General features: G+C 42.0%; 1 pseudogene; it reads left to right on the top strand.

The window, feature by feature from the left end:
• The first annotated feature begins 11,920 nt into the window (after positions 1-11,920).
• Positions 11,921-12,339, top strand: LOC142433380 (large ribosomal subunit protein eL34-like; annotated as a pseudogene).
• Positions 12,340-14,298: the final 1,959 nt, after the last annotated feature.

Here is a 14,298-nt window from a genome sequence, read left to right as displayed (position 1 = left end):
CTGTTTGTTTCCCAGAATGCAGAGGGACTTGAAAGGACAGCGATTTGAAGATGTAGAAGAAGTGAAGAAAAAAACAAGGGAGGTGCTGCCAGCTCTCTAAAGAGATGAGTTTGAAAAATGTTTCCAAGAATGGAATCACAGATTTGACCAATGCATTAAGTGTAATGGAGAGTACTTTGAAAGTGAGAAGGTTGTTTTGTTAAAAAAAAAAATTAAATACATAGCTTTGGGGGGAAAATTCAGGTTTTTTCTGGGTACCCCCTCAAATACTTTCAATTCTCTTAGGTATACCTATAGAGATTCTTACCTATAGAGTCCTATGATTACTCTATGGAGCCCTCCTGGCACTGACAGCAAAGTATTGGACTACTAATAGGAAGGCCCTAAATGCTAACCCACCAACCACTCCATGGGAGAAATTTTTATTATTAAGGGAACAGATAACCTTCTCTTTAAGACTTTCTGCTCCCATAAAAAATGAACAGCCTCCGAATGGCAGTGAGTTTGGGTGGATATAATAACTCTGAACTTCTTAGGGGGTACAAGTGGTTAAGTACTTGACTGCTAACTGGCTGGTTGACTGTTTGAACTCACCTTTAAGAGCATTGGTGACACAGTGGCTATGCTGTGAACCACAAGGTGAACAGTTTGTAACCACTAGCTGCTCTACAGGAGACAGACACAGCTTTCTATTCTCATAAAAAATTACAGTCTCAGAAACTCTCACGAACATTTATAATCTGCCCTGTAGGGTCACTATGAGTCAGAATTGACTCAGTGGCAGTGACTGAGTTTGAGAGGTGCCTTGGAAGAATGGCCTAAAATATCACAACCTTTAAAAAGTATACATGAATCACCATGAGTCAGACTTAGCTCAGTGGTGCTTTTTTTGACGGGGGCTTGGGGGAGGCAGTAACGTTATGCTTACTTAACCTTTTAAGAAACTGGCTAAATTGCTTACTAAAATGACTGAATCATTTTACATCCCAATGTATAAGGGTTCTGATTGTTTTATATCCTTGCCAAAACTTGTTAGCTACTGTCTGTTTTACTATAGCCATCCTAGTGAATGTGAAGGGAGCCGTGGTGGTGTAATGCTTATGCTTTGGACTGCAAAGCTCAAGGTTTGTAGTTCAAAACCATCAGCCGCTCCTCACGAGAAAGATGGGACTTTTTTCTTCTGTTAACAGTTACAGTCTCAGAAACCCACAGAGGCAGTGTTGTCCTGTCATGCAGGGTCACAATGAGTTGGCATCAACTCCTTGGCAGTGAGTTTGCGTGAGAGTGAGTGTGAAGTGCCATTTCATTGTGGTTTCATTTGAATTCCCCGAAGCATCTTTTCATATACTTATTGGCCATTTATATAACTTTTTAGAGGAATATGTATTTCTACTCTTTGTCCATTTTTAGTTGAATTATTAATTTTTTATTTATTTTAAGAGGTCTTGATATATTTTAGATTCAAGTCGCTTATTGTCTATATTTTCTCCCAGTTTGCAGATGTCTTTACTTTAATAGTGTTCTTTATAGCTTAATTAAAAAAATTTTTATGAAGTCCAATTTATCAATTTTGTTGATTTTGGTGTCATATCAGGAAATTATTCCCTTTGAAATATTTAAGATTGACTCCTATTTTTATTTCTAGGAGTTTTATGGTTTTCTTCATATATTTAGGTCCTTGGTGCTGTTTGGGGGAATTTCTAGCAAAGACAAAGTGGCTTTTACACTAACAGGTGAGAGAACAAAGAAATTACTTAGAGTCATGCTCTGCGACATGGCCTCACTGGGATTTATGTACAAGGAGACCCAGGGGCAGCAAGCTGGACACAGAGAAAAGATCACTCCCCCTCAAAAATAGAAGACAGCTTACATAAGGCGACACGCAAACAGGGACTGGAGCCCAGGGTGGTGCAAACTGAGGGCCACATTCCAGAATGAATGGAGGTCTTGGTCCAGCTGTTCCTGTTGATATCAGAAGTGCTCAAGGCCTTCTCCATAAGTCCAATGTGTCCCTAACAGGGGAACAGTTTCGGACAGCCCCAAAGGCCTTTGCAGTGGCCTTATTAAGTTATGCCGATGAGTTACCTTCCAGATACACCTTGAATTAGTTTTTATATTTAGTGTGAGGCAGGGGTCCATAGTCATTATTTTGCATTTGGGTATCTAGTCCCAGCACTACCATTTGTTGAAGTGCCTTGGAACCATTCTCCAAAATCAATTGGCTGTAAGGTAAGGGTTTATTCCTGTGTTCAGTTCTATTTATCCATCTACATGTTTATCTTCATGTTAGTGTATAGGCCAAAAAGAACCTCCATCTTGAAGTTACAAGGTAGTAATCAACTGATGTGACAAACCAGGCCAGCTCCACATATTTTCAAAATGCATGATTCTTGGAAGGGACAAATAAGACTCTCTCTCTCTATATATATATATATATATATATATACACACACACACACACACACACACACACACACACACAATGGAAAGTACTTAATGTGATGAATTCCAAAACCAACTTCACTAATATCAAGTCAATTTCAATTTATAGTGGCCCTGGAGGACAGGGTATAACTGCCCCTGTCGGTTTCTGAGACTGGAACTCTTTATAGGAGTAGAAAGCCTCGTTTTTCTCCTGTGGAACGGCTGGTGGTTTCAAACTGCTGACCTTGAAGTTAGCAGCCTAATGTGTAACCGCTAAGCCACCAAGGCTTCAATTATCTGAGGAAGAGAGGTACTCTTCTATTGTCCCCGTCTTCTCTTGCAAAAGTGATTGTCAGAATCAATCTAGCATAATAATTTGGGCTGTGTTTGAGGAGCGCTGGTGACGTTGTGATTGCGTGTTGCGCTGCGATCCACTTGGTCATCAGTTGGAAACCACCACCAGGTCCGTGGGAGAAAAACGGGGTTTTCTACTCTGGTCACCAGTCCAGTCTCAGATACCCACTGGGGTCGCTATGAGTCAGCATGGACTCCATGAGTATGGATTTGGTTTGGTGGAACAATGGACTGAGATTCTTGCCTCATTTATGTTCAAAGGTCAGAGAACAAGCCATTGTTCAGGCAGGAATCTGAATTCCTAATTACGAACACTTGGCTCCTGTCATTGATATGATTTTTGTGGCCTTTTCTCTTCTTAGCGTTGCTGCACTGTATTACGAAGCTGAAGTAAACCTTTTTGTCATTTCCCAGCGCTTTGTGCTCTGTGCACCAGAACTATTCTTGGCAGCAGCGCAGAATCTGGAGTAGCTCACCAGCCTGCAGCGTTTCCCTGTCAACGAAGCCAGCTGGAACCCTGAGATCTCGCGGGAGCCCTGTCATCCCATCTTTGTTTTGCTGAACGAGAAGATCCTGTTGATCCAGTAAAAGCTCCTGGATCTTTCTCTCTGTTGTTGCTCTCAGCTGCTGTGCAGTCGGTTGTGAGTCATAGTGACCTATCTCTAGAGCAGAATGAAACCCTGCTCTGCCCTGCTCTCGTATTTACCCTGTTTCCCTGAAAATAAGACAGTGTCTTATATTAATGTTTGCTCCTGCAGATGAACTAGATCTTATTTTCAGGGGATATCTTATTTTTCCATGAAGAAGAATACGGTACACATTTATTGTTGAACAACAAAGGAAATTTATTACCCGTATATAGTACGGTAGTTGTCATCACAAACCAGCATAACCAGACAAACTATGAATCCTACATTATCAAGAATTTATTACTACCATTATTTCCATGTACAGCAATGTATAGTACATTTATTCATAATCTGTGGTACATTTACTCGCACTTCCTGTCCCTACGGTCCAGAGTCCAGAGTTACAGTAGCTTTGGGGGCCTTATTATCGGGGGGGCCTTATGTTCGGGGAGTATGCCTTATTTCAGCGAGAGGCAAAACTAAGTAGATCTTATTTTCGGGGGTGTCTTACTTTTGGGAAAACGTGGTACTTATGGTCCACGGAGCCCATTGTTGTAACCGCTGAGTCAGTCCATCGTATCGAGGGCCTTCCTCTGTCTAGTGAAGCAATTATTTCAGCCCCCAGTCTGCAACCAAAGGCAGCTTGTTTTTCCTGTTTGCTGTGAAATCATTTTGTGTGAGTCTGTTTGCACGCTCTGCGAACTGTCAGGTTCTTTGTTGGCAAACAACAACAAACGCAAATCGCGCCCCCCCACTTCCCCCCCCCCCCCCCCGCCCTGACCTCAAGAGGATTCCTATACAGAGAGACTCTCTCTAACTAGGTTTTCCAAGACTAAATGGTTTCTGGGGCAAACAGTTTCATATTTCTTCCATGGAGTGGCTGGTGGGTTTGAACTGCCTACCTTGTGGGTAGCAGTCCATTGTTTACCTGACAGATCTACTGGGATTCCTTCATTTGGGGGAAAGTGCTGGCAAAAGAGTTGATCATGGGGCAATGGGAAATTCTAAAGGTCATGCAGAGCCGCCTTGAGGAAGAGCCTCGGCTTTTTACAAAGTGCTAAAAAAGGGGTTTATTGGGTGGTGATGGGAAATTCTGAACATCAGGAAAAATCGCCCTCAGGAATAGTGAGGTCCTTATGAAAAAGAAGTATAGATTAGATGGGATCGAGAAGCCAATCAATAGCCTGAATAGGGGTCTTTTGAAACCAATGGATTGAAATATTTAAGGAAAAGGACAAAATGCACCCAATATCATGGGAGAGGAATTATCAGTGGGTGTTTTTAGTCTTCTGGGGGTGGGAGGGGGGGGGAACAAGACCATCTGTTGGCCTCATTCAGTAGCAGGGTTCCTAAAGGAGCCAGGGGACTTTGGGATAATTATTGAACAAGCTGGCCACCAGGTTGGCAGTTGGAACCCCGGGACCCCTCCGCAGAAGAAACGTGAGACTGTCTGTGCCTGTAAAGACTGACACTCTCAGGGAACCCTGTCCTGGGTCATTAGGAGTCAACTGACTCAATGGCTGTATTGGCAAAAGTTTCTTGAGGATATGAGCTAAATTAAGGTTTTTACGCCTGTTTAACTAAGTCCATCTCAAGGAACTATCAAGAATGTATTTGAGGAGTAGAATACAACTAAAGAAATGCCCTCTAAAATCCAAATCCCATCCCCACCCCGAGGTGACTACCTGTAGCAGTGGCAGAAAATCATGTTACCTTTATTCCTTGGACTTGGCTAGAACTCTAGTTGATTGCCCAAGAGTCTCCAAATGTGAAAAAAAATACCTTCAACAAAAAATTTTAAAGAATTTATCAGTTTAAATGATGCACATAAACCCGGGCATCGAGCTTTATTCCAACATGTTCACATGATTGCTTAGCCCAAGCGATGCCCTCGTTTGGCAGGAAAAATCTAATAGGTAAGACACATAATCTACCTTAGCACCTAAACTTGATGAAACAAGAGATAAAATTATTCAAAGAGCCAGCAAAATAGCCAGTGATTTAAAAAAATAACTCGGCCCTTTCCTCAGTATAACAAAATATCATTGGTTGTATGGTCAGCCATTGTGGTAGTTACATAATTTTATGTCAACTTAAACATATGTAAAAGTGGAAGGGTGGTATCCAACCTGTCAATCAGGTCACACACAGCCTGATGGTGCCTCCTTGCGGGTGTGGCATTCTCATAAGGAAGAACCTGGGAACCTCCCCCCACCCTCCTCCGCTACTGATCCTGAGCGCTGCTGGAGCTCTACATGTTTGCCTTGTCATGGGATCCATATGACTTTGCACCCACCAGCCTGACCTGCCTGTGACCTTCCTGCAGTCTCCATCACTGCATGGGACTGCATGAGTCAGAAGGGGGACTTATGGACTTGAGTTGGACTTGGCTGGGATGTTTTCTTGATATATAATTACCTCTTGATATAAAACTCTTATTTATAGGTGAATGTCACTGGATTTCTTTCTCCAGTCAACCCAGCCTAGCACAGCCACCAAGAACAAACTACACATGACTCATTCTCTTGCTGTTCCTATGCCATTAGGACTAAATGAAGATCAGCACCTTTTTCTTTTAACTATGGACTCCCTTCTTTATTTATTGGGAGAGTGTTTCTAGCTAAATAGAAATGTTATTTACAACTCAGTCCTAAAGTATAAAATTGATTAACCTTTCTTTTTCTTGGTAGAAAAAGGTCAGAAACAACTAGAAGAAACCAGATGTTATTTACAAATGTTTGCAGAAAAGGGCGCTGAAGAAGGTCTCTGACCCTTTCCATCAATCAATATCCTTTAAAACTGGAAAGTAAAGAAGAATGAACTCTCATTATAACATTTCTGAAAAGGAAATTAGTTTTCTCTGCACGAGTCCCCTCAATACTCCAATTTTCCTCATTCAAAAGAAAGAAAGAAAGAGAAAGTGGGTAGAGATTTGTCCACAGCTTGAAAGCTATTTTCATCACCGGCTACCTAGTGGCGTCTAATCCCAATGTATTACTTTCCAAGATCCCCAGGAGCCCCTTCAATGGAAGCAAAAGAAAACATCTTGGCAGCTAGGGCTGCTAAGTTTGCTGCCACGTAATTTGACCCCGGTAGCAGTAAAATAAAAGCACCATAATCAAGGAGTCTTCTGAACAGAAATAGAGAACACCTAGATCTAATTCTCAAATTTTAGCATTAAAATTTTAGGGAGCAAAAAAAATCAAAAATAATACAATTTTAGGAAGTAACAATACATCCTAGTCAATATTCACAAGGGTTTTCTGTTTGTGAGGAGGTGCCCTAATGGTGTAATGATTATTAGTTGGGCAGCTAACTGGAAGGTCAGCAGTTCGAAACCACCAGCTGCTCTGTGTGCCCAAGACGAAGCGCTCTACTCTCCTAAAGGGTTACAGTTCCGGAAACCCACGGGGATAGTTCTACCTTGTCCTATACGGTCACTGAATCAACGCGAGGGCAATGGGTTTGCGTCTGATTGGTACTTATGAAAAAGTCTTTTCATTGTTAAAAAATGTTTTTAGTTGCTTTGGGGGAGGTATTTTTATTTTTTTAATTTTAATAAATCATTTATGGGGGACTCTTTTTTACATTTTATTAGGGGCTCATGCAACTCTTATCACAATCCATACATATACATACATCAATTGTATAAAGCACATCCGTACTTTCTTTGCCCTAATCATTTTCAAAGCATTTGCTCTCCACTTAAGCCCTTTGCATCAGGTCCTCTTTTTTTCCCTTCCCTCCCCACTGCCCCCTTCCTCATGAGCCCTTGATAATTTATAGATTGTTATTTTGTCATATCTTGCCCTATCCGGAGTCTCCCTTCCCCCCTTCTCTGTCGTCCGTCTCCCAGGGAGGAGGTTACATGTGGATCCTTGTAATCGGTTCCCCCTTTCCAACCCACTCACCCTCTACTCTCGCAGTATCGCCTCTCATACCCCTGGTCCTGAAGGTATCGTCCATCCTGGATTCCCTGTGCCTCTGGCTCTATGGGGGACTCATAACAATCCATATGTCAATTGTATCAAGCAAATGTATATATATGTTGCCATCATTTTCAAAGTTTTTTCTTTCTACTTTAGCCCTGGGTATCAACTCCAATTTTTCCCCCTCCCTCCCACCCTTGATAATTTATAAATTGTTTTTAGTTTCATATTTTACACAGTCTGCTGTCTCCCTTCACCCACATTTCTGATGCTCATCCCCATGGGGTGTAGTTGTACGTCGATCATTGTTATCGATTACCCCTTTCTCCCCCCCACCCAACTTCCCCCTACCCTCATGGTATCGCTACTCTTAATATTGGTCCTGAGGGGTTTACCTGTCCTGGATTCTGTGTGTTGAGAGCTCTTATCTGTGGCAGTGTACATGCCCTGGTCTAGCCAGATTTTTTATGTGTACTGATAGGCTTTGGGTCTCCATTCTGACCCTCGTTCACATCCAAGTGGCTATTTTGTGTCTTCTTAAGCCTGATACCTGATTCCATTCACTCCTTGTGATTTCACGGGTTGGTGTGCTTCTTCCATGTGGGCTTTGTTGCTTCCCTGCTAGATGGCAGCTTGTTTAACTTCAAGCCTTTAAGACCCCCAATGCTATATCTTGTAATAGCCAGGTACCATCAACTTTCTTCAACACATCAGCTTATGTACCAATTTGTCTTCAGTGCTAGTGTCGGGAAGGTGAGCATCACTGAATGCCAGGTTATTAGAACAAAGTGTTCTCACATTGTGGGAGGACACGAGTAAAGGCCCAATGTCTGTATGCTACCTTAATACTCAACATATTAAATATATGTACATATACCTCTATGCGTATCATATATTAATGTATTTGCATATGCGTATGCCTCTGTAAATGTCTTATGCCTCCTAGTTCTTTCCTCTATTTCCTTTTACTGTCCTCCAGTCCCACTATCATGCTTGACCTTCATTCGGCTCTCTGTACTTCCTTTCAGCTACATCATTGTTAAAAATTCATCAGATTTGATCTAGCCTGATAAAAGGAAATTTTTTATTGGAAATACATAAAATGCTATTTTTGATCTTACATAACAAATCTAGATAGTCCCTGGAGCCAGACTTGTCATTCCAAACAGATTCCAAATGCAAACACACTGCCACCCAATCTACAACCACAACTTCTGAGGCAGGGCCAAGCTTTCAAGGGGCAGGCAGCCTCACATTTACTCCGAGGAACGGCTGGCGGGTTTTCAAAGGCAAACTTTGCAGTTAGCATAGTAATGCTACGCGTGGACTACACATGTTTTTATGTTGAGTCTACCTCACCACATACCAGGAAGACAGATCTTGCCTTTTATGAGCAGCATTTGGGATGGGGGTAGGTTTGCTGTAGTCGCTTACCACATGATGATGACAGAGCCTTTCTACCAAGCCTAGGGACATTTCATATTAGACCCAGAAAGGATAATAAATGTTTTTTTTTAGCTAAGTAAACCTTGCTCTCATTATCCCAATTACCTGATCTACGGATGTGTTCATTGTGTAGGAGGATAAACAGGGGAAAAGACATCCCAACCATTTCCCACAATTTAAAAACAGTTGCATGAAGCTGATCAGGATTGGTAAAATGGAGACGAGAAAGATGCAAATAAGATAAAAATTTTATAAAGGATCAAATTAATTACCAGTCTTAACTTACATCATTTACTTATACCTCACATCGATCCGCCCATGCGAGGTGAGAAAAAAAAATGGATTTAATGGAAAAATTATTGTGGTACCATTATTTTTATTTTCTTTTTGTTTGAAACTAATTTATATGTCACCAAAGAATCCAAGTCAATTTCACTTTTCCTTTTCCTCCCCTGGGGGTGTAATGGTTACACTTTGGGCTGTGATTCGCATGGTTGGCAGTTCAAGCCCACCTGCAGCTCCGCTGGAGAAAGACTGGGCTCTCCACTCCCATAAGCAATTGCAGTCTCGGAAATCCATGGGTGGAGGGTAGAGTCTCTATGTATGTGTCAGCATTGACTAAGACCAGTGTTTAGCTCTGATGGGGAAGGAATCTGGAAGGGTTTTAAAGTTGTGACTCATCTCTCTCGCTTTAAAAAACAATTAACTTTATCCGATTTTTTATATTTATGTATGTATATTTTTTGTTTGTTGAATTTCATTAATACCCCAAAAATCATATTCATATTCTCTATAGCCCATCTCATCAGTGACAGCATCCCTTGTAGGATTCTTTTTGTCCTTTTCCTTCCCCTCCTCCCTGCCTCCCTCCTGACCGTCCTGTCCCTTTCCTCTCCCCCTGTGGACCCCATCCCCATAATCTGGAATGTCTTCTCTTTTGGTGTGAAAACCATTTTTTTCCTTTATATTAATGGTGTCATAAATTTTTGTCTTTATGAAATGGACTAACTTTTCTAAGCAAAGGTCAAAAATAATTTGTCCATGTCATGAGGTGTTTGTCCCGTGAAACCATGACCCTAAACCTCCAAACCAAGTACTCAAATTCCATGTGGTATTTGCTTGTACATATATCTATCTCATGACCCTTTCCAGTTCAACCTTGCACAAGCATGCAACTTCATGAATCAATGCAGTTTTTCTTTTTTGTCATCACCATAAACTTAATCCCCCCTTTCCCCTTTCTGCCCCTCTTTCCCACTGAGAAACTCATTTGTGTACATTTGCTTCTTCTGGTCTTTATAGAATGAAGCCCTGGTGGCACTGTGAGGCTCAGTGGTAGACTGCTAGCCACTCTGCGGGAGAACAATGAGGCTGCATGCTCCTACAAAAATGTACAAAGTCGCAGAAACCCTGATAAGGGCTCTGTGACTCAGAATGGACTCTGTGGTTGTGAGGTTGCTTTTGCTTTTTGGCACCCCTCACTTGACCATCTCCAGCTGGCATTTTGAATTTATAATATTAGCAAAATAGCTACTCTCCAACTGTTTTGCACATAAATGGACTTTTTTTTTTTTGGAGAATTACTTTAGCCACAGAAGTCATATATCAGGGTGTGACGTAGCACCGATGAAGAAAACAGCTTTCCTCCAGTTCCTAAATGCTTCCTCCCACCCCACTACCATGATCCGAATTCTACCTTGCAAGTCTGGATAGAGCAGAGGTTGTACACTGGTGCAGATAGGAGCTGGAGGCACAGGAAATCCAGGGTGGATGATCCCTTCAGGACCAGGGGTGTGAGGGGCGATACTGGGAGGATAGAGGGTGAATGGGTTGGAAAGGGGGAACCAATTACAAGGATCTACATGTGACCTCCTCCCTGGGGGATGGACAATGGAAAAGGGGGTGAAGGGAGACGCCAGACAGGGCAAGATATGACAAAATAATAATTTATAAATTATCAAGGGCTCCCGAGAGAGGGGAGAGTGGGGAGGGAGGGGAAAAGAGAGGACCTGATGCCAAGGGCTTAAGTGGAGAGCAAATGCTTTGAAAATGATTAGGGCAAAGAATGTACAGATGTGCTTTATACAATTGATGTATGTATATGTATGGACTGTGATAAGAGTTGTATGAGCCCCTAATAAAATGTTTTAAAAAAGAAGTCATATATCTAACATTCTGTGGACACCCTGCACATATGGAATAATTTTTCTTTAATAGGCACTTTCTAACTGCAAGCTTATTTACAAGTAGGGTAATATAGAGAAAGCTGCATATTTCTGTAGAACTACTCATATCTAGGTCAAAAGTATAGTGAATTTTCTTTTACAGAAATAATAGATCTGCTTGGGGTCTCTTAAATCCAAATGGAGTGGGCTTGTTTCACACTTTTAATAGAGGCCTTAGTGCTGTCAAATGTCTTTGAGTCTTTAATCCTTATTAGTATTTCTATACTGGCGTAATTTGGCAGCTATATAATGATATAAATTGGCAGCAATGTAATGTACCGATCCTCCATTTTGTGATATGATGTGATGGTCCTGGTTTTTTTTTTGCATAATGCTGATTTTCACATAATGGCTGGGTCTTTGGAACGTGACCATGTTGATAAGTGAGCAGTGGGTATACAAATACGTAGGAGTCGAATTGCTAGGTCAAATGGTCGTTCTGAAGGAACCTTGGTGGCATAGCGGTTAAGTACTCAGCTATTCAGAGAAGGGCTGGAAGCCACAGGAGAAAGAGATGGCAGTTTTCTTCCATAAAGACTTACAGCCTTGGAAACTCTAGGGCCATTCTCCTTTGCTTTATGGGTTCACTATGAGTAGCAATGTTCTTGACTGCAATGGGTTGTTCTTTTCTTTTTAGGATAAGGTGGTACCAACTTAACTTTGACAATGAATGCCTACACTATTCTCTCCACCCACCACTTTGCTGTTGCTACCACCACTCCAAAAACCAAGCCAAACTCGCTTTCATTGCGTTTATTCCAACTCATAGCAACCCTTTAGGACAGTAGAACTACCCGATAACATTTCTGAAGACTGTCACTCTTTACATGAGCACATAGTCTCTGTTTTCTTTATATTTCATGTGCCCTACAACATTTTTATCCCTACATTTTGTAAATTGTTATTAAAAAGCATGAAGGACAAACCAATCGGAATTCGCTTCTTCCTCTTCCGGAGACGCTGTGTGGAGGCATTCAAAGTGGTTCAGCGTCTGACCTACCGGCGTAGGCTGTCCTACAATACAGCCTCTAGCGAAACTAGGCTGTCCTGAACCCCTGGTAACAGAATCGTTTACCTGTATACAAAGAAGGTTGGGAAAGCGCCGAAATCTGCATGTGGCCTGTGCCTGGACCAACTTCGAAGGGTCTGTGCTGTGAGACCCAAAGTTCTCATGAGGATGTTCAAAACCAAAAACACGTCAGCAGGGCTTATGGTGGGTCCATGTGCGCTAAATGTGTCCAAGCCAGGCTCAAGCGTGCTTTCCTTATTGAGGAGCAGAACATCGTTGGGAAAGTGTTGAAGGCACAAGCACAGAGTCAAAAAGCTAAATAAATACAAATGAACTTGTTCGAATAATAAATGACTTGTCTGTTAACAAAATTGGAATTATAAGCATGAATACCATATTACTAGCCGTCATACTTATCCATGCAATTGGGAATCTTTCTTTTTATGGAAGGAACCCTGGTGTCTTAGTGGTTGAAGCATTTGGATATTAACCAAAGGTTGATGGCTTGAACCCACCACCCACTCTGTGGATGAAAGATGTGACAGTCTGCTTCCAAAAAGATTTACAACCTTGGAAATTCTATCAGGCCGTTCTACTCTGTCTCATAGGGTCACTATGATTTGGAATATACTCAATGGTGGCCTTGTTTTGTTTCTTCCCTTACCGTTTATGCTTGGTTTTGAATTCTTTCTTAATATCTTTTCCCTTCCATCTTCAGAGCTCCCCTTAGTTTTGTCTTTCTGTTTGTCTTATTTTTAGGACCAGTCAGGGGGTTATGAAAACTCTCGGCTTCTATTAGTCTGTGAATACCTTAATTTCACCCTCTTGAAGGACAGTTTCATTGGATATGTATATTGTGGTTGACAGTTTAGTTCTCTCGGTACTTTAAATATATCATTCCATCACCTTTGGCTTCTACAGTTATCAGATGCCTTTCTGATGCTAATGATCTTATGTGCTATTTTCTTTAATTGGTTGTTGTAGTGAATTGTGTTCATAGGTAATAAGGACCTATCTTTCCATTCCTAGAATAATTTTATTTAGTTAAGAAACATTTTTCTTATGAGACACAGTTAGATTTGAGTTACTGATATATTTTTAATCATTTTATTGGGGCTCATACAACTTTTATCACAATCCACACATACATCAATTGTGTAAAGCACACTTATGCATTCGTTGCTCTCATCATTCTCCAAACTCGCTTTCAACTTTGGTTCCTGGGATCAGCTCCTCGTTTTCTTTTTTCCCCTCCCCTCCCCCCCATTCGCCCCTCCCTCATGAACCCTTGATAATTTATAAATTATTATTTTATCTTACACTGCCCGGCATCTCCCTTCACCCACTTTTCTTTTTCCCCATCCCCAAGGGAGGAGGTTATATGTAGATCCTTGTGATCGGTTCCCCCTTTCCACCCTACCCCCATTCCCTCCCCATATCGCCACTCTCACCACTGACTGTTCCTGAGGGGTTCAAATTAGGTCAATTTTCTGAGGCTCTAGATGCTTCTTTTTCCACTAGGAAAGAGAAAAAGGAGGCAGCTTACAACAATTGAAATGTGACTCTGCCTCACATCTAAATCTTTGGTGTCATCAAGGTGTATTCCTGGCCACATAGTTCTGGCACTCCCTTGCAACCTCTCTGCCAAGATTTGCCTGATGGTTGCCTTCCAAAGTCCACAGACTCCAGAGTAATACTCATTGCAGCCAGAATCCCTAGAGCTCTTCCGTGATTTTTGTTTTTTGAGAAGTAAAGAAAAGATTTTATTAAGGCAGGGAAGAACTCCCTGGCGAATTCTACAACCTAGGAGCTAGGTGAAGGAAGTCCCACCTGGCAGTGAAGCAGTGGGGTATATATAGGGTTTGAGCCAAGGACTTATGCACTGTTACGGCTTTTAGTCCTGCAGCTGAAGTCTTGAGTCTTTCACAGACCAGCTTCTTGGAAGATGGGGGAAGAGGCTGCACAGTCCAGCTCTGGCCTTGAGAGGTGGGGGGAAGGGGCTGTGTGGCCCCGCCGGGAGAGAAGCTCTTAGGAATGCTGGAGGCAGGAACTGCACAGTCCAGCAGATCACAGGTCTTTCTGAGAGGCTGGGGGAAGGGCACCCTGGTCCGGACCCAGCTCAAACAGCTATTGTTTTAGGGTATGAAAGAGACCTACCCCCCTTGATCTCAAACACAATTTAAGGAAAGCATTCATTACGTCTTAAGAGGGAGGACGACACCACAAAGACGCAGGCACATCCGGAGGAAGGAGGCCGTCCCTTTGAAAGCTAACAGGGCTTC

Source organism: Tenrec ecaudatus, chromosome X (genome assembly GCF_050624435.1).
Source record: "Tenrec ecaudatus isolate mTenEca1 chromosome X, mTenEca1.hap1, whole genome shotgun sequence".
Lineage (NCBI taxonomy): Eukaryota > Metazoa > Chordata > Mammalia > Afrosoricida > Tenrecidae > Tenrec > Tenrec ecaudatus.
The sequence above is the reverse complement of the archived record's forward strand: the minus strand, read 5'-3'. Positions and strand labels throughout refer to the sequence as shown.